Consider the following 21782-nt stretch of genomic DNA (forward strand, 5'->3'; position numbering starts at 1 on the left):
AAAAAAACCCATGATTTAGCGTTACTCCGTCATGAGATGTCTATCCAATATGTGTCTATGTGTGGCCATGCAGTGGTTAAGTTGGGAATTGCAGCCTATAAAAGGTTTTTCTAACATGTTGCAATATGGTATTGGATTGGTTTCATGAGTCATTAACCAGATTCAAGCTGAGGTAAAGGTGAGCGCATCTTGTATGAACTGACGTGCCTTCATCAGGTGGTAAGAGGCGATTGCCGAGGTTCAAGAAGTGATCAGCTGATCGGCAGGCCAGCTTCTAATTAAAAAGTCAACTTATTTAAATCTTACAATTAAGATATGTGATCAGAGTTCTTAATATCTGAAACAAAGACAATAACCCACTCAGATTATTACACATCGTATCAATTGGAAATTTTCTGTCTCCTATAAATGATATTTATATGAAAAAAGGAGAAAATAAATAAAATAGCCTTTGGGGGTTAAAAACTGGTAACAGAATAGTCTTTTTTTCAGTCCAGTTTGAATCAGTTTCAGCATCATCGGGGCCAATGTGGGACAAGTTAGAGAACTGAAGCACAAAACGTTGCATCGGATGTTTAATCGGTGACACACAACTGGTAATAGCCGTGTTCGACTCCTTTTGATGTAACACAATAAGGGCTTAATGACACAAGAGTAGCGTATTTGGTTCCGTGAACACACAGCATTTTATGCACGTGTTCGGCCCTTCTCATGATCTTTTTGCACGTGTAAGTGCTGTATATCCTTGCTTGCAAAAAAAAACTGAAAAGGCGCAATTTTTGGTTTTATGCGTAAATACTCAGTGAATACGCAGTCCCATTCACTCCTATTTCGGTCCACAATACTTACCAAAGTAGGATGTGCTACGTTCCTTTTCATGCTATTAAAAATCACGTGAAAATTACATGGATGTGAAAGAACCCATTGAAATCTCTAAGTTCTATCTGCTGTGTATTATGGCTTTAAGTCCATGTGTATGAGGCCTAATGTACAATTTGACTATATATATATTATACCTATGCTACAGCCGTGTAAATGAGCCCTTATTCGGTTATATCAAAAGAAGTTGAACACTGTTATTACAAGTTGTATATCACTATTTAAACATCTGATATCTACTGTGTATATGTATATATATTTGGCCATAGCCACCAGTAAGATTATAAAGGGAATCTGTCATCAGAAAATGAACTATTGTGTGAATCATAATCTTATGTAAATCATCCTTTTGAAAAATTCTTGATTTTTTTAAATTAAATTTTCAAATTCACACTATGGTGCAAAAAAAAAAAAATCTAAAAAATCCTGCAGTTCTCACGCTGACCACCAAGCCTAATATCCTGACACTTCCTGTTCTAGAGAGAGAACTTTTCAGCAATCATCTCATTATCCTCACAGGCAGTATTCCAATGAAGGTTAACATTTCTATATGGATACCACAGGATTCCCCATTCTCAGTAAGTGATAATCACAGTTCACCTCCTACCCATTCCTGCACAATGACCTCTACAAATCTCACAGTACCTGCCCGGAACACCTTTCAATAGAAATCAATAGATCTGTTCCTGTCCAATGTGTAAAAGGCCTATGAGGTCGCTGTAAAGCATATCTCTGCAGGAAAGTCAAGACGGCTGCCCTCATGCATAGACAATAGAATAAAAAAATATATATAAAATCTGAAAATAAAAACTGATTGGAAAAAAGAAATGGGTGTCACTATCTGGTTTTAATCATTAATAAAAATAAATCGGTGATAAACCCCCTTTAACCCTTTCCAATCCAATTTGTATCCTGGTTTTCCTAGGGGGATTACTCTTATTCTGCCGTCATACAATGGCGCTATCTGCTGGCTAAAGCCAGTACTGCATGAGGTGGCACGTTAGATAGGCTCCAACAGCAGAGAGACTGGCAATATACAGTAAGAGAACCCCGACGGACGTCTTCCAACATTAGAGCTATACAGCCTTAAATCATAATGCCTTCAGACGTCAGACAGTGGATTGGAAAGGGTTAAGTCAGATTTCAGGCGGCTGTTGAAAAACGAGAATAGTAACCCAAGTATTTGCTACGGGCTACTGCTTGACTTTTCCGATTCACAATTTTACTACGATTTCCCAATGTGTGCCCAACGAGGTAAATGTGCCACTGAATGAATCATAGAGGATTAGCAATAACCTAAAATAGTGCCAAGATATGCAAAATGCACGACGGGATGTAAATGTCACCTGTACATTTCATTCCTGTGTCTTCGTTAGAATCATTGCACATAACAGATATTCTAAACTTACTGTAAATATATGTACGGCTCCAACTCCATAATCATGCATGGATGCCATTCCCTATTCTCTGGGTCACAGAGGTTTACGGGATGTATTAGACAGAAATGTATTCTAACACCATGAAATGCAAATGTAGCCGATGTATAATTTCACAATCTGGTTTAGCAGAGCTTTCGCAGCGAAGTATAACAATGCTCTAGGCGATGCATAAATATGGCAGGTGGTACCGGGTACATTTTTAGCAATGGTTGGAGCAGTATGTACCTCCTAGATAGGGGCTTCTATAATGACACATAGGCCTAGACCTCAGAGAGAGCTTTAATTACTGTGTGTCTACATGATCAGCACTGGTTGACACGAGATGATACCAGGACCATTAAGAAGAAACAACCGGTTCTAAGAAGTATTGTTAATCATTAGTGAGCTGCTGGTGAGTTTACGGGCCGAACGCGACTCTGAGCTGTAACGCTACGCAGAATAAAGTAGCAGACAAATGTAACTACTGTACATTTGTGTGTCAGATAAATGTATGACAATGGTATATCGGCACTCGGCAACTTGGGTGAACTCCCTACAGAGGGCTTACAGAATACTTGAGATGCTAGATAAAATGGGTATTGTAGCGTCTGAACAACGCGCTCCAACCTCTGTGCTAGCTCGCTCTCCAGTGTGGATACAGAAAAAGGATGAGGATTCTCTCGGCAGATCTCCCGAGTACGTTCATGAGTTGCAAAACACTTCCATTAACTCTAAGTGTGTGATACACAGATGGATGAGACCCCCAGTGAAGAGCGGGTCACTGAGATATTGAAGAGACTGTCAACTTTTTGCACCTCTCTGAGGGCAGTGCAAGTAGTGACAGGCATGCTGATTACAGTGATAGGTCTGCTGTGTGGATCTGTGCAGTACTTTTGGAGAAACTTGCCTTCCATCAGTAGCAGCACATGCATAGAGGACTACTTGAAGGATGGCTGCACATGACCGGGTCAGATTCCGCATGTGGGGGGCCCACAGTGGAATCAGACCCTGTGCCCAGCCGGTATCCACGCATAGCTGTTTTTATTCTTCTCTTTCTGTACTGTGGATCGTCCACATGGCGTACCATTCGACAGGCGCAGTATAGTTTTGTTTGTTTTTTTCATCTCAGCTTTTCCCGCGTCGTCACTAGGCGATGACGCGGAATCCGCGACCTTTCCACAATTTCATTGCGGAAGCCGTCCGTGCGGAATCCTCACAGAAATCGAGCATGTTACCATTTATCTTCTGCGAGTGGAAAATCGCAATTGATTTCCGCTCGTGTAGAGGAAAAAGCATTTTTTTTTTCTCCATAGAATGCTATTTGCAGGCGGAGGCCAGCTCTGGATTCTGCAATGCAAATCCAGCCGTGTGCAGTCGGCTGAAGTAATCCTGGATATTCATGAGCTGCAGATAGCTACACTCTCCTTGCCCTCCAGTCACTGGCTGACAAGCTGTCTGCTAATTACTCTGCATAGAGAGAGCTGACAATCATTGGCTGGAGGGTGGGGTGGGTGTGGCTAGTCTGCAGCTCATAAATATGCAGGACTAGTTCTGTGTCTGGCTGCTACTAATAAAATGCAAGTTTCTCCCAAACTACTGCACAGACACATACAGCAGACATATCACTGTAATCATTGAGACAGGTACTACCTTAGGCTGCTCTCAGTGAGAACAGCAGAAAGATGGCAAGAAATAAGAGGTTGTATCCCTTTTCTTAAAGAAGCACGAGACATGATTTTTTTTAGCGCGACTCCTCTGTTTTTATTAAGACTTAATCCAGGATACAATAGACACGTTTCAGGGCCATTGCACCTCTTCCTCAGTATTTTAGCTGGGGACACACAGCCAGCATCGTTTTGTGTTCTCTTTACAGAGACGTTTTTTGGACAGGCTGCACTCACCCTCTGTGACGAAGCTCTTAACCTAGGACATTCGTATGTCAAAACCAGTTTCCTCATTGAAATGAAAGGAAACGGCATTAATCCGTTCTGCCTTTTTTTTAAAATAGAGCTGCCGCTGCTGCCAGCAGCCCCATTGAATGCAATGGATTGCCAGCAACCCTGCAGTGATTTTCGGGGAAGGGCTTTAAATACAAGTCCTTCACTGAAAATCATTCATAGCATGAAAAATAATTCATATATATATATATATATATATATATATATATATATATACATACATACATACATACATACACATACACACACACACACACACACACACACACCTCTCCGCCGCTGCCGGGGCTCAGCCGCGTCTTCACCCTGCACTGCTCTGAAGTTTCTACATCAGGCGGGGATTTAAAATCCCCGCCTGCTGAAAGAGCTGTATCTGATTGGCTGAACGCTCAGCCAATGACAGGCAGCGCTCAGCTATTATTTTCAATTACATGCTGCTCTCCCGCTTTTTTCCTCTCATCTTTAATTTGCAAAAAAAATGGTGACAGAGTAAACATCTGGGGTGCAAGATATTGGCGCTTCCCAGCAACACCATACCTTAATCACGTATACTAAGCAAGGTGTTCAAGCTAATCATAATCTACGTCTATAAAAAATAAGGCGCACTTTCAGGAGGTCCACTTTATATACATTCTAACACTATAGATGAAAGGACACAACGTGCAGATGTGACACTGGCGACCTTACGTGGTTACAGAACAAACATGGCTACTTAGCGCCGCAGCTGCATAATACAATACGAGAGGTAACACTTGTAAGCCCAAGTCATTCCCTTCCGACGCTTTCAAATCTAAAAACCATCCAACAAAGTTTTGTCACTTTTTTCCCCCCTCTAAAAAATAAATACAGTGAAGCGCTGATTATTTTCCCTTGTAAGGTTTATTTGCTTTCGAACAGGGTTGATGGATAAGTCTCAGGCATCGCTGCTGGCTATTCCAGTAGTACAAAAGTAATTTGTTAACCTTCTCTCCATCATTTATAGCCGCTGAGTCTTTTCCCCTTTAAGCCCTGGACAGTTATAGGATCAATACAAATATGCTTCTAAAATACATCTTTCTGCCCCATGTTTGTTTTAAGCTGCATCATTCATAATGGTGATGGATTAGTTATGCCAGCCTCCCTTGCCTGGACAAAGCACACAGCATCAAAAGAGCATATATTTTATGCCCAAGGTCAGGAGGAAATTAATGGATAAAGAACTAGATACAAATGAAGTTCAAGTTGAATGGGCTGAGTGCTCTCTACCGGGTCTAGCCAAGGAACGCCGCCGTACAAAGTCCATTACATTAAATGCTCTTCAAGCATTTCAAAAGTGTAATCGTTTCCATGGGCTAATACATAAAAGAAGCAATCTTTAACATCTCTGTAATACGATAGCCTCCGGGCGCCGGACAGGAGAATCTGTTTTAGTGTTGCTTTAGCATATTCCATTTTTCACTCACAACTCCGAACAGGTTGTAAATAGGCAGCATGAAGTTTCCTTTCCACCGCCGTCTCTTACGTTCGCCCCGCAACTTCAAAGTGCATCAACACTCAATATATACTTATAGGCAAATACATTCGACATCATCGATTACTAGAGCATTAAAACGAGCGGAAAAAAAAATAAAAAAAAGATTTAAAGAGTAACTAAACTTTTTTAAAGAAACTTAACAGTGAATATAAGTGCTGTGTAATATATCTTGGGGCCCTTTTACATGCAACGAAGGTCATTCAAAAAAAGAAATCGGTGGGTCGTGCGAATTTCATATAAATGCCTATCTTTTGCTGGTAACCCTAAGGCAGCCTTCAGCAATTGTGCAGTAAATATGCAGCGGCCAGATCAAGACCTAAATGGATTTACTTGCGGAAGTGCTGTAGAGTTTAACCCGCCTGCTGTGGATTTAGAATCTGCAGCGTTTAACAAAAATCTTGTGGATGCGTCAAGGAAAAATTTTTGAAATCTCCTCCAGAGTCTTGAGCTGTAAATGTTGCCGAACGTCTGTAGCGATTCCTGCAGTGGAAATCCGGCAGCATTTCCGCAAAGTGAAGACGGCGTAAGGCCGGCTTTACAAGAGCGCTAAAATTGCGCAAGATTTGTGCACTGCGAGATGCACAAATCTCGCACAAGTATGAGCCCCATTCTTTCCCTGCATGGCACTGCGATCGATACGGGAAACAAAACCCTGTCATGTTCGGTCATGCTGTGTGCTCTCGCACTGCGGCGCCCATTGCTTTCAATAGGCAGCATTGCATCATGTGAAAAAGAACGCAATGTGAGATCTCCCATTGAAAATGGGAAAGACTCTGCGATCTCCCTGTCATCCGTGGTGGGGGATTCGCTTTACCTGCCCGAAGTGATGTGAGGCCGTTTTCAACGCCTCGCATTCTCAGGGCTTTCACATGGTGGGGAGCGCGATATGAGGGCGGGATTCACGGCCCCATGTCACACTCACCCGTGTGAAGTTAGTCTAAGAGGCTGCTCATTAGTGGTTTAGAAAAAAGTGACAAGTAATTAGACCTTAAGGGTACTTTACACCGATTATTGCCAAATTCTCGCTGGAAACATGCGGTTGCCAACAGGGTACTGAGTGACTAATCGATCAATTACCGGAGTTGCTTGGTTTTCAGCAAAGCTTAAAAATGAAGCTACTATCAAGTCCGTACAAACAGGAGCCACTCAATATTGGAGCGACTTCTGTTTACTATGAATTGTGGCGAGCCGGGGGTAACAATTCCAGCCTGCTGTATACCCTTGAGCGACTATCGCTCCTTTGTAAGCACCTGAGTGATAGTTGGGCAGCAGTAAGCGGGAAAGCTGTCAATGGGCGTCCCGTGTAAAGAGCGGCTACACGCTTTGTGTCTATTTTATCATGCAAATGTCAACAACCTTTATATTCAACATTAGAGTCAACTGTGTCAAAAGAAATCACACGAAGCTAAACAAACAAAAGCCCTATATGCAATAGTTGCTCTTTAAAGTATCAGCCGCCATATATAGGTTATTCCTTTAAATATCAGCAAATAGGATTAAAGAGCGAGTGCTGCACTCGTTCCTCTTTTGCTTGCTCTTACACGTTTAAGGATTTGACTTCTGTTGACTCAGATAGTAGACATTCAGCACAAACCTGTAGCAAATCATCTTTTACTCCCCCCCATCCTATCAATGTTACAGGAACTCCCCTCAGTACAATGTGCTGCTAGACCCACCAGCACCGCGGGGATTAGCAGGCACTCTCTGGCTCCGTCTAGTTAAGACAACTGCTGCGCGGATGTACAGTATGCAATATACTGAGTAGCAAGTTATTTATTTTTCTGTTTAAATCCCATGCATTAGGTTTAGACTCGGAGGTTCATTTTCAAGATTATGTATTGGGGATTAGCTACATAATTCCCATTACTCTTAAAGGGAATTGCAAACCTAATCCTTCATTCTCCAGCCCTGCACATCACATTGGGGAAAAAATAAGCTTGAAGCACTAGCTGTGCTAAGTAACAAGTGAATATTTATTTCAGTATTCCATAGCATTTAGTTTGAAATGACAGCGTGAAGACTTCTACGCATACGAATTCAACAAGAGCTGTGCCTGCAATACCAAGCCGGTCCACTGCGCTATGGTCACCGCCGGGACAGTGACCCTAGGAAATCAGCTGATCGGTGGGCCCCCGCTGATCCTCTATTGATGACCTTTGGGTCATGAATGGAAAAAAATTAAGTCCCAGAATAACCCTTCAATACAAGTTGAGTAAAGCAATGTTTTTTATATATGGTTTTATATACATTACTGCTGAACCCTTTAGGGTTAACCCTCTCCAATCCACTGTCTGACGTCTGAAGACATTATGATTTAAGGCTGTACAGCTCCGATGTTGGAAGACGTCCGTCGGGGTTCTCTTACTGTATATTGCCAGCCTCTCTACTGTCGGAGCCTATCCAATGTGTCACCTCATGCAGTACTGGCTTTAGCCAGCAGATAGCGCCGTTGTATAACAGCAGAAAAAGAGTAAGCCCCCTAGGAGAACCAGGATACAAATTGGATTGGAAAGGGTTAATGCCCACGGCGTTTCACAGCAGCTATTAGGTTCTAGTGAACCTAATAGCTCAATGTTCACGCTGCAGAATTCTGCAGTGTGAAATAACAAATAGGGAATACGTGCGGATGGCTTCCATTGTAGCACAGCGGAAGTATAGCGTGAATATGCGCCCCGCCCACCGCTGACAGCGTCATGTGACACTCCCCCGCGCGTCATATGACACTGCCGGCGCGTCATGCGGGAGCTGCACAGCAGATCCGGAGGGGAGTATAGGGGCTTGGGGGGAGGGATCGCCCTGACGGACTCCGCTGCGGTATTCCGCTTGTGGAGCCCGTCACGGCCGTGGGCATGAGCCCTTAGACCGGTGGTCTCACATGACCGGATTTTCCATTGCAGAATCTGCTGCCGGCGTCCCTTTGGGGAATCGGCAGCAAATGGCATGCATTGAAGGGTATGTACTTTCGCTTTTTCCTTCACACTCGCAGAAACGAATTGCAATTTCCAGAAGCGGAGGAAATGAAGGCTGTCTGACCTGCAGTCCATCCGCAATCGACACAGTGGATCGGCAGTGGGTACCTGCATCATAGCCTACAAATATCTGTACTGCACATGAGTAAGCATCCGCGATCGTCCACAGTACAGGAAAAGATGGTACGCAGGGTCGCCGGCGGGGGTCAGAGCCGGATTCCGCTGTGGGCTTCTGCATGCAGAATCCGGATCGCCCGTGTGAGACCAACTTTAGTTGAGATATTAATAATGGAGTCCTATAAATTACATATATTATATTACAAATGATATCCACAGTAGGCGCCAACTGTAGCATAAATGGTCAGACTCATCCCAGTAGTCCGGCTTATTCTCCAACTCTAAAAAAAAAACAAAAAAAACAAAAAAAAAAACTTACCGATATTGACCCTAGTCTGTATGTGAGATAGGAATATTAGCCTGTAGGCCCCACTGCAGACAGAAAGTGATATGAAGGATGCCAATCCTCTCTGTACTCCGCTGCCTAATACGTTGGTGCTATATAAGCAACAAGGAACGAATAAATGAGGTTTTTGTCCTACAGATCCCTAATAATACTTAGCAATTCTAGATCTATTTGCTACGAGGCTTCCATCACAGAACTGTATGTGTAAACAGCATATGGATAATTGTATGCATTACAGGCTAATCTAAATGAACAGCACCCAGCTGCACCGCACAGCAGCGTTAGGCCAAGTATTACTTTTATATTTAGCCGCAGCGGCACTTCAAGATTTATGTCTCCTATTAATTGCACAGAAATAGCCTACGTTTACATTACAAAATCAATTCCAACATGAATAAGCAACATTATTTCTGATTACACACATTCATTACTAATGGATCCACTAAATTAACATTCTTGTCCTTTTTATTGGTTGGCAAAAGCAGAAAAAAACCCTAAAGGATACAATGTTACTAATACTAAAGGAAGAGCAAACGGAATGTCTTACAAGCAGAACTCAGACTTACCCTAATAGTACAGCCGGACTAAATTGGGAAACCCGGTAAACCTTCACTAAGATTATCAGATCCCTTCCAGACTGACGGCCTTTTTACCCAAGACCATTACTGTTCAGAATTGTTCTGATTTCTGCGGGAATGATCGCATGCAGCAACTGAACTACTGCGGAATAAGTTGGCGCTATACAAATAAAGATTATTATTATTTATTATTATTACTAAGGCCTCATGTCCACGGGGAAAATCAGGCCCACTACGGATTCTCCATGTAGAATCCGCAGCGGGTCCCTCCTGCCCCGCGGACATAAACTCACCTGCTGCGGGCCGTGCGTGTCTTCCCTTCTTCGCGGATGGATCTTCTTTCTTCGGCCCGGCGGATGTGCTCGGCACGCCGGCTGTGTGCCGCACGCATGCGCCGGGCTGAAGAAAGAAGATCCTGCCGTGGAGGAAGGAAGACCTGCATCGCCCGGAGCAGGTGAGTTTAATTCAGGCGCGGGTCTCCTGCGGATCCGGACGGCTTCCATAGGCTTCAATAGAAGCCTGCGGGAGCCGTCTCCGCGGGAGACCCGCGCCTGAATGGATCATGTCCATTTTTTTCATGCTTCAGAAATTTTTTAATTCACCTTTATTGACCATCTGCGGGTATTTATCTACCCGTGGGTGGTCAATGCATCCCTATGGGGTGCAGATCCGTGTGCAGGTGATCCGGATTTTAATTGTTCTTTTTCCCGTGGACATGAGGCCTAAAGGAGAATTGTTCCGTTTTTGCATGCAGAAGACATAATGACGAGCCGTTCGGTGTGAACAGCAGTCATTCACTTCTGTACGCCTGTCGTCTTACTGTGAATGGAGGTGGGTGGGGGAGAACATTTCCCAGACGCCCTGTCTCCATGCCAGCAGTGATTTGAGTGATGCCGACGATACTCACTCCCGTGTAATCGCGCAGGAGCGAACCTCATTAGCTCAAGCTGCTTTCAGATGATTTTTCCCTTTGGTGCAACAACTCGTGTGACTTCAACAGAAAAGGTGTGGGGCCTAAATTGTGCCCAAAATTGTGGCAAACAGATGGTATAAAGTTAGACTAGATATTCTTAAAATTCAATAGGTTTACCACTCAGCATGAGTTGCAGTGATAAATCCGGAACATTTTAAGACTCTGTCTTAGTTTGCACTGTCTAAGGCTTCTTTCCCACAAGCGTATATCGGCTGCCGTTTTTACGGCCGGCTGATCTACACTATGTTGGAAGAGCTAAAATGGGTGAACGGGCGCACAAATCAAGCATTTGTGCGCCCGTTCAGACGGCATAGGTGCCAACGCATATACGCCGAGACTACCATGCCATCGCTCCTTCTCCCTCCTTCCCCATCGCAGGCTCACCTGTCTTCTCCTCCCCACTCGTTCTTTGCAATGGGAGGGGGTGGGACAGGGGCAAAGCTAAGTGCTGTCCCGCCTCCTCCCATTGATGGCTATGGACAAGGGGCGGGGAGAGGGCAGAGCTTAGCCTCACCCACGCCCCACTCCTTGTCCACAGCCAGCAATGGGGGGAGGTGGGACGGGCCGATGCTTAGCTCTGCACCCGTCCCACCCTAACAAATTGCCTAGAGTCAGTGGGGAGGAGAGGACAGGTGAGCCTGCACAGGGGAAGGAGAGCAGAGGGAGGGAGTTTAGCAGTCACGCTGCTAAACTGCCTCCCACCTGTGGCTGCTGCCATGGGCTCCCGTAAGAGCCCATGCAGCGGCCGAGGTATTCTGGCCCAAAAGATAGTTCCAGGACTATCTTTTGGGCCTGACGTAAAAACACTGGGCGCTATATTGAGCTGGCCGGGTGCTTTTCCGTCTCAAGAATACGGCCATGTGATCTCATGCATTGGAATCCAATGCATCAGATCACAGCGTATATCAGCTGGCCATGAAAATGGCCAGCTGATATACGCCCGTGGGAAAGAAGCCTAATGCTGCATTTACATGGAGAGATTATCGTTCAGAAAATCGTTCAAACAAGTGAGAATCGCGCACTTCTCATGCGCCATTTAATTTCAGCTGGTGTAAAAATCAGTGCCGGCTCCGTACTCATTGTACAGGTAAAACACTGCCGATCAGGGTTTTATATAGGGATGTAAAACATTGAACGATCATTGAATGAGAACTCGTTGAGAATTGTGCAGTCTAAACATGCTGCCCGAGCGAAGAACAAGCTGGAGATGACATCAACAGCTCGTTAGTTCGTGTCTTTCTCGTTCAATGTAAAAGGGGCCTAACTTTCAGACCGTATTAGTAATTGTGCTCCAATCTGATCATAGCTCCGTGGGAAGGTAAGATCTATTTCCTACATTCCTGATGTCGGATGACACCTTGCAGAAGGCCTCCAACTAACTGAAAGTGGTGATACTTAAAATAAATAATATGCCTTGTGGATATGGGGTAACTGGAGAGGCTGTTTAGCTCCATCCTGGTATTGAGGCAATAGTAGATTCAAGTGTCTCTGGTGCTTGCAGAACTGAATAGTGAAATAATTGTGCTTACGGCCCTCATTCTATGAGCCAAAACACTCCAGCAGACTCAAGCATTCTATATATTGCCACCCTTAATATGATGGCTCACATAAACGGTGGCAATGTATTACTACATTAGCAGTCATCAGGGAAGACTTTTCCCACAGGTGCAATGTGAAAGAACATGTCTCTAATGAGATGATCCCTTTAAAGTCCTGACTAGCTATATATGCACTGTGTAGTTCAGATTCTGAAAGATTTAGCTGAAATTTATTACGCTGGACCCGATCAGGTGAACATTAATTGGAGCTTGTGATTCAAATAGCAGGATAATATAGGGGAAAATCCCTTTTGTTTACCATAATGCTATTTTCCATTCTGATCACCAGAACTTTTGACCGTTTTAGCCAATAAGGCATATGAAATATTATACTTATCAAATTACACCCCAAATAATGTTTTGTACTGAGATGCACTCATTGGACAAACAAATTCCTCCCCTGTAAGGAGTTGTCAGAATCAAATGAAACTTTCTCTGTGTGATTGTAACGTTGATATAAGTGAATATCAGAGCAAAAGGATCATTTTTACGGAAAACTGAACCTCAAGGGAGGCTCTAGTACCCTGTTGTACCGCCTCTGGCTTGGATACAAGATGTGATACAGGCAGGCATGGAGGCTCTAGTACCCTGTTGTACCGCCTCTGGCTTGGATACAAGATGTGATACAGGCAGGCATGGAGGCTCTAGTACCCTGTTGTACCGCCTCTGGCTTGGATACAAGATGTGATACGGGTGGGTATAGAGCCTTCAGTACCCTGTTGTCCCACCTCTAGCTTGGATACAAGATGTGATAGGGGCGGGCATGGAGGATCTAGTACCCTGTTGTACCACCTCTAGCTTGGACACAAGATGTGATACGGGCGGGCATGGAGGCTCTAGTACCCTGTTGTATCACCTCTGGCTTGAATACAAGATGTGATACAGGCGGGTATGGAGGCTCTAGTACCCTGTTGTACCACCTCTAGCTTGGACACAAGATGTGATACGGGCGGGCATGGAGGCTCTAGTACCTTGTTGTACTGTCTCCAGCTTGGATACAAGAGGTGATACGGTTGAGAATGGAGACACCAGTACCCTGTTGTACCGCCTCTAGCTTGGACACAAGATGTGATACGGGCAGGCATGGAGGCTCTATTACCCTGTTGGGCCGCCTCTAACTTGGTCACAGGATGTGATACGGGCATTCATGGAGGCTCTAGTACCCTGTCGTACCACCTTTAGCTTGGATAAAAGATGAGATACAGGTGAGCATGGAGGCTCTAGTACCCTGTTGTACTTCCTTTAGCTTAGGTACAAGATGTGATACGGGCAGTCATGGAGGCTCTAGTGCACTGTTCGGCCGCCTTTATCTTGGATACAAGATGTGATGCGGGCGGGCATGGAGGCTCTAGTACCCTGTTGGGCCACCCTTAGCTTGGATGCAAGATGTGATATGAGCGGTCATGGAGGCTCTAGTACCCTGTTGGGCCATCCTTAGCTTGGATGCAAGATGTGATACGGGCAGTCACGGAGGTTCTAGTACCCTGTTGGGCCACCCTTTAGCTTGGATACGAGTGGTCATGGAGGCTCTAGTACCCTGTTGGGCCACCCTTAGCTTGGATGCAAGATGTGATACGGGTGGGAATGTGATTAATAATATGACACCAAGAGACATGCATTAGAAAAAGTCATTCGGCTCAGAGCTGGAACGGCTTCTTATCGTCCTGTTATAAGGCTCTCTTTAACAGCTGATGTAAATATGAGGATCATCACCAGCCTCTAATCTGCCTTGCTGTGTGTTTTACTAGAAGCCTGCTAACAGCCGCCTTGCTTGTCTATATTTTAATGAATATTTTTATATGTTTAGCTTTAATTGTCTGCTTTTCATTTGCAGTGTGACTGCCACACATTCTTCTAAAATGTGACTCATCTGCTGTTGATACTGAAGCTCTGACTTTTGGAAAAACGCTCTCCTCAATCTTTCGCTCCATATAATGAAGCATTTATATTCGTATCAACACATTAGACGGGCTATATACCAGCCTGACATTTTTATTTGAGAGTTGCAATTGCTATAAATAATAGGCAGCAATTTTAATCAAAGTCTGCAATTATTAATGGCGCTGTGAAATGCTAAAGGGACAATTCCCAGGATGCAATGTTCTAGACCCGTAGCTCCAAAAAAAGGATCTAGCCAAAGGGCACTCGGTGTATTATGGGCGAGAGAAAGTCACAGGTTAGTGTCCTGTCCTTCCAGCCCGCTGGTGAGGGAATTAGAAAGGAGCAAAGACAAAGGAGAATTTAGAAGCACGACAGTCAATAAAGCAAATGTTCTCTGAATGGCATTTGCAAAATTTTGATCCACATCCCATTTTGTTTTATGGGTCTGTGTTCTTGTTGCCAAATTTCATGAAAATGAGCTGAAAAGCCATTTAAAATACATCAAATAAACATTCTTTTTATTACAGGGAAATGCAAATATCAAGCCTTAACAAGTAAACCTAAGGTCTGTAATTTTAAAGCTGCAATAACAATAACCTTAAGGGTATGTTTTCAGTTTGTAGTGGTGTTTATGAGGAACAACTGTTATTTTTGTCAGTCAGCTATTTCAGTAAAGCGATTGCATTATAGTGATAAGCCGAGTTGCAGAGAAAACTTTAGATGCCCAGTCAGGCAGCCATAGAATAAACTAAGACTTTTAATTAATAACGAGAGTCGAATAGCGCTGCTTGACTGCAGCGTATGGTATGTGGTACTGGCGAAATACAAAGGATCCCGAGCAAGGCTGAGACATGGTACGCAGATCCCAGTCTGCCTTTGATATGTTCTACAGGAACGTTAACATGTCCTCTAGGGATGAGCGAGTATACTTGCTAAGGCACTACTCGCTCGAGTAATTTGCTTTATCTGAGTATCGCTGTGCTCGTCCCGAAAGATTCGGGTGCCGCCGCGGGGCGGGGAGCTGCAGGGGAGAGCAGGGAGGAACGGAGGGGAGCTCTCTCCCGCCTGCTCTCCCCTGCTCCCCGCCGCAACTCACCTGTCAGCTGCGGCGACCCCCGAATCTTTGGGGACGAGCAGGGAGATATTCGGCTAAGGCACATTACTCGAGCGAGTAGTGCCTTAGCGAGTATACTCGCTCATCCCTAATGTCCTCCTTCACCTAAGTAGCCTTAATACTGGTTGCAAACCAAGTGGTCGGAGCAGGGATCGGATTTAGGTCTACTCCATTGGACAGACAGAGGTTTTGGCTCAATCAACTCAACTCAACAGACTGACGGGGGAGAGCGGGGAAGGAAGGCAGGTATTGGTGCAGAGGAAATACAAAATCTTTTCTCAGTTGACTTGCCCAAAAGAGTCTCTTCTCTTCTGCAAGCCAGGTCTGCACGACCCACAATAACTTGTTCATCTTCACCTGACAACCTTACATATTGACCTAAGTAACAAAAGACAGATTTGTCCTGGATCTACTGTAGTCATTGGTATCTGCTTTTGTTAGTTGGGACAAGGAATCACACACTTAAATGCAAAGTCCCTCAGCTAGTCCTGTAAAAAATAAATAGGACCACCTGCAAATGTAGAGATCCCCAGTAAGTAAATGTTAGGTGAGTGGGTTACATAAGCTCTTGGCAAAACTGAAAGTAGCCTTTACCGTCTGCGTTACAGTTTTCTTTTGTTTTGCTACGTCTAAAAACTTTAAAAAAACCAACAAAACTTAATTTTAAACAAAATTTTATCTCCATGGTCTGAATCTCATAACATTTTTATTTTGTTGTTCATGGAGCTGTGTGAGGGCTTGTTTTTTGTGGGGAAAACTATAGTTTCTATTAATACCATGGTATAATTGTATCTTGACGCCACCGGAAGCTAGGGGTTGGTTTGACAGGAGGAACGCCCCTTTCACACCCCCAGCTCCCGATAGGGTCAAGGCAGGAAGGTCCTAGCAGTGTGTGCATTGATTTGTGCCAGTGATGCAGGCTTAGGCTCAAGGTTACTTTTCTTCGTAGGCTTACATTATTTAGCTGTAAATGCTGCCATGTTTCTGCTGTAACATGGCAGCATTAAAGGGGTTGTCCCGAGGCAGCAAGTGGGTCTATACACTTCTGCATGGCCATAATAATGCACTTTGTAATGTACATTGTGCATTAATTATGAGCCATACAGAAGTTATAAAAAGTTTTATACTTACCTGCTCCGTTGCTGGCGTCCTCGTCTCCATGGTGCCGACTAATTTTCGCCCTCCGATGGCCAAATTAGCCGCGCTTGCGCAGTCCGGGTCTTCTTCTTTTCTGAATGGGGCTCCGTGTAGCTCCGCCCCGTCACGTGCCGATTCCAGCCAATCAGGAGGCTGGAATCGGCAATGGACCGCACAGAAGCCCTGCGGTCCATGAAGACAGAGGATCCCGGCGGCCATCTTCAGCAGGTGAGTATGAAGACGCCGGACCGCCGGGATTCAGGTAAGCGCTGTGCGGGTGGTTTTTTTAACCCCTGCATCGGGGTTGTCTCGCGCCGAACGGGGGGGGGGGGGGGGGTTTAAAAAAAAAAAAAACCCGTTTCGGCGCGGGACAACCCCTTTAACATCTAATAATGTAAGCCTAAGAAGAAACGTTTCCTTCAGTCAAGGCTGCAGTGCTGGCACAAATCAATTCACACGCTGCAGTCAGCACTGTCAGTGGAGCAGCCGCTCCCCCCCCTTCCCCGTTTGATGTCTTGGGTAACACAGCCACCCTCTCTGTGTGCTGTGTTCCACATGACTGCATCCCAGCAGGCGGCTGTCAGCTCCGTGCCAACCGCCATCTCTGTGGTCCCTCACGGCCGATCGGACGATGACAGTTCCCAAAGTTGTGAACTTCGGCCATGAGGGGGGGGGGGGGGGGTGCATGCTTGTGCCCCACAGCCACTGGATAAGACACTTCCAGGAAATTTTGCATCCCTGCTGCCAACCCTGAGCGGCTCTTCTAGTGCCGCCGGGATAGCCCCTTGCTGCTCTTAATCCTTAGTAATCCTTAGCTTCCAGGACCAGCAGGCCAAGCAGCTCCGCAGTCAATCACGTTCAGGGAGCGTAACTCCCCTGTCAATCTTGGCTCCACCAGGACTTCCTGGGGGCATCAAGATACAATAATACCTACCAATATGGTGTACCTATGATTTTTTTATCTCTTTTTATTCAATTTTCTTTGAGAAGAGGGGTGGCAAAAAATATACCAGTCTAGCATTGTGTTATTTCTATTTCTATTCTTTTTATGATGTTAAACCAATCTGGATGAATAATATGATATTTTTTAATAGTTTGGAGCACAAGGCAATATTTATGTGTTTAATTTTTATTTTTTTGAAAAAACAGGAACATTTTTTTTTTACTTTAAATATCTTTAAAACTATTTTATATTTTATATATATTTTTTAAGTGAATTTGAAAAAGGCTTTAATCCTTGGCAGGCCTGGGAACCTCATAAGGCCCTAGGCTGCCATGGTGACCATCCCCGCAGTCATGTTGAGGCTAATGGAGCGACTGAGGTTGTCACCCCTCTATCTACTGACTTAAATGTCATGATCAGCATTGACCATGACAGTGAAGAGATTAAATGGCTGTGATCAGAGCGCTCTCTGAGTGTGGTCTTTGCTAGTGTCTGTCAGCAGTCTAAAACAGCTGACAGCCACTAGTGTGAAGCAAGAATGGCTTCAGAGGCTGCTCCATATTCTCCACACCTCCACAAATGCCTACAAGGAGCAGGTCTGGAAGGAGTTACAAGGGTATTGCTTACATTTCTATATGTATATACATTGAATGAACACTTTAGGCAACACCTATCTGTTTATGAGTTGGACCTCCATTGGCCTTTAGAATAGCAGCAATTCATCATCTATTCTACCCACAGTTAACAGAGGAAAACATTTTCCATACCATTGCTCCACTTCCACCAACCTGAACGGCTGACACCGGCAAGGAAATGTCCGTTGATTTATACTGCATTTATACTGCTTGTGCCTAATTCTGACCATCTCATCAGCATGGTACAACAAAAATCTGGATTCACCAGGCCAGACGAGGTTTTTTTCAGTATTCAGTGATGCTATTTTTTATGCTTTTTTGCCCATTGGAGTCTTGTCTTTCTGTTTCTCTTAACGCCCGTTTAAACAGGAAAAATGTTGAGCAAACGATGCCCGACACTCCTCCCCACATATACTCGCTCACAGAGCTGCCAGCAGGGGGGTGAGGAGGCTGCAGGAGATTTTACTCCTCACTCTCCCCCCGATCCTCTCCATTGACTTAACATAGCGGCCGTTCAATACTGAACGGCTGCTATTTACACTGAACAATCATCGTTCAGCTCATCGTCCATCGTTTATGCAGCATAAACGATGGACGATGAGTAATTGCTAATCGGTCTGCGTAAATAGCAGACGTTCAGTATTCACAAAACAATCACAATCAAGCTGCACTGCGGACAAACAGGGTGGGTTGTATATACTCACTTAAGAGAGGGGAGTAAGTACCCAAACAGGGCAATCAATCTCCCCCCTCAAAAATCCAAGGTGGCTGTGAACAAATGCTTGATCCAGGATTCACATCCACCAGAATCGAAATCACTTCCGTGCGATCCAATATCAAGAGAAGTTCTTTTATTTTACAAACACAAATTAGTCCCTTCTCAGGGGGACCTGGCATATACACAACGCGTTTCGGCTGTAAGGAGCCTTTTTCAAGTATATGATACCACTAATAAAAGGCTAGCTTAAATACTACACATACCATTTCAATCACCTGGACGGAGCCATTGAGCGGACGTGTATGGGGCGGGATGTGCGTCCTGGCGTGGCCGCCGGCAAGTCAATACTGTTACCGCAAAATGGGCGGAACAAATGGTCACATGACCGGCACTGTCACGTGATACCACGGCTAGAATATAGCAGTGAGGAGGCGGGCCGATGGTCACATGACACCCTGGGGTTAGCTTGAGCGATGTTAAGGCTGACGTATGAAGTACCTCCCCGAGTGGTCACATGACCGTCACCATATCATATAGTACAGCGGTTAGAATCTCGGAGGGCCGATCATCATGTGACACCCAGACGTTCAGTATTGGCAGTTTTGGAAATACTGGGTCCAGCTAGTCTTGTACTGATGACCATGCCTTGTTCGAAGTTGCTCTGATCGCTTGATTTTCCCTTTTCAATGTAAATTCACATTGAAACTGATCCCTGGAAACCTTGCTCATGATTGTATGCTACACCGGGGGAGGGGTGGGGGTGGAGGGTTATGTGTCTAATTACTTTATAGGGAAAATCTGACCATGAATGGGCAGATATCTCTAATAATGTGGTTACTCAGTGTACATCAAAACAATACTGTATCTATCTATCTAGAAGTCCATCTCCCCTATGTTACTCTCTTTTGATGCTCAGCAGAATAAGAAGGCAGGTACCGGCTCTAAACAACTGACCTCAAAGATAGGGAAGAACAAACAAACCAAAAAAAAAAAAATGAAAAAGTGAATTACACGGAGCTCCCAGGCAGCTGAGCCCAAAACAAATCCATATTTATTGCCAAATGCACAAAGTAAGCTGTTAGCCTTTTACCTTTTGCTTACCATTATCTGAAAACAACATTTTTATTAACTCTGCCAATCAGATTTGTCGGCTTACATTATTCACACTTCTAGTTAAAGAATCCAATCGAAAAAGATTTCATGGCAATTTGTGCCTTTGCAACCTCTATCCTCCCAGTCAGCGAAAAGCCAACTTATCACAAATAGGGAAATTACAGTAAAAATACAAAACAATTGTTCGCCATCATTTCTTGTTTCTTTCAAGATAACTCATTTTCTAAACAATAAAAATGTCCACAATCATTACACAAAGACAGTAAGTAATGAAAGCAAAAATATGCATCAAAATGGCTCCACGGAAAATAGATTACTTTTTTATATTATTGGTTTTCATAGATTTGAGAACAGAAAAAAAAAACTAATGAAAATAGTGATTCTAAACCAGTTTACACAGTAAACAAGTCAGTTTTATTCCAGACATAAGGAGGACAAGGCTAAGCAGCAATAAAAAAAGACGTACAATCTGAGAAGGAGCCTAAATAACAATTTAAGGAAGCCATACACATTAGATGAATGTTGGCCGAACCCGTTCTTTTCGTAGGGAACAGTCACCATCTAAACGTACATGGATGTCCCTCTACTCTCTATCAGGGGATTTCAACATTTCTAATCCTTTTGTTCTCAAGGGAGACCCCGTCACCACCACCACCACCCGCACCCCGAGATGTCAAGCAGTGACTTATTGCACTCTTCCTATTGCAAACACTACATGCTTGGCCAAGTCCAGCATACATGGGAGGTGGGGAGGGACATGTGTCATCTAAAGGCTAAGGTGTCCATCTTATTTAGTGTTCCACCTTAAAGGGCTCCATTTACAAGGTAGTCAATGTTAAGCAGCACATTCCATTGTTGAGCCAACTCATTGGGCTTGGTCAAACAAAGATTGCCGCACTGCTTCTCCGACTACCTGATCTACACTCTGCATTGGTATGTATTGGTAGTCTACGACACTACATGCTTTTCTGACTGGACAGCATTGGTTAATCAAAGCCGATGTAGTGTCTTATACTAAAGATGCATACTAGTTATAGATGAGCGAGCATTGCCTTTAGCGAGTATCTCCCCCGCTCGAGACTGCAGGTTTGGGTGCCGGCAGCGGGCACAGAGCTACGGGGGGAGAGCGGGGCGGAACGGAGGGGAGATCTCTCTCCCCCCTGCTCCCTCCTGACAGCCGCTACTCACCGCTCCCCCGCGCCGGCACCCGAACCTGCAGTCTCGAGCGGGGGAGATACTTGCTAAAGGCAATGCTCGCTCGAGCAATTGCCTTTAGCGAGTATACTCGCTCATCTCTAATACTAGTGAACAGTGTGTATCAGCCAGTCAAAGAATTTGATGCGACCATCTTTGTCCAGACCTGGAGACTCACTTTAAAGAACCCCTACACACAGAGTATAAACAAAACAAAACTTCCCAACAAGCTTGAAGGAGTTTTTTGAAGCTCTAATATTAATGGCCTAGCTTTGGGTCTAATATGCAGTACTAGATTCTACGGCTTGCCAGTATTTGCAGCTGTATGTCTGCAAATAATGAAGGAGACACAGCACTTTTATAAATAAGAAAATAAATCTTGTTATTTGTATAACGCCAACTTATTCTGCAGCATTTTTAGTTAATTTTATTTATTACCTCCCACCAAGCTGGGGATTCATTTTATCGAACTTGGAAGCGTAACGGAAGGCCGAGTTCACTTTAAGCCGGCTACCTGAACCAAGTGGGAATTGAACTCGCAACCTTCAGTTTGTGAGCGAGAGCTTAGGACTGCATTTATGCTGCTTTAACACTCTGTGCCACATGGAGCTCATATATATTCCTTCCAATTGGTGGGTTCCCTGAGGTCCTATAGTTTTCCAAATGTATTGTCTTCGGGAGAGTGAAATAGATTAGAA

General features: G+C 44.4%; 1 protein-coding gene across 8 annotated transcripts in view; it reads right to left on the minus strand.

Annotated features, from left to right (window-relative positions):
* PTPRD (protein tyrosine phosphatase receptor type D) overlaps positions 1 to 21782 on the minus strand; it is a 348154-nt gene that overhangs the window by 161768 nt on the left and 164604 nt on the right. The gene's annotated exons all lie outside the window — the stretch shown is intronic.

The sequence above is a fragment of the Eleutherodactylus coqui genome, chromosome 5 (assembly GCF_035609145.1).
Source record: "Eleutherodactylus coqui strain aEleCoq1 chromosome 5, aEleCoq1.hap1, whole genome shotgun sequence".
Lineage (NCBI taxonomy): Eukaryota > Metazoa > Chordata > Amphibia > Anura > Eleutherodactylidae > Eleutherodactylus > Eleutherodactylus coqui.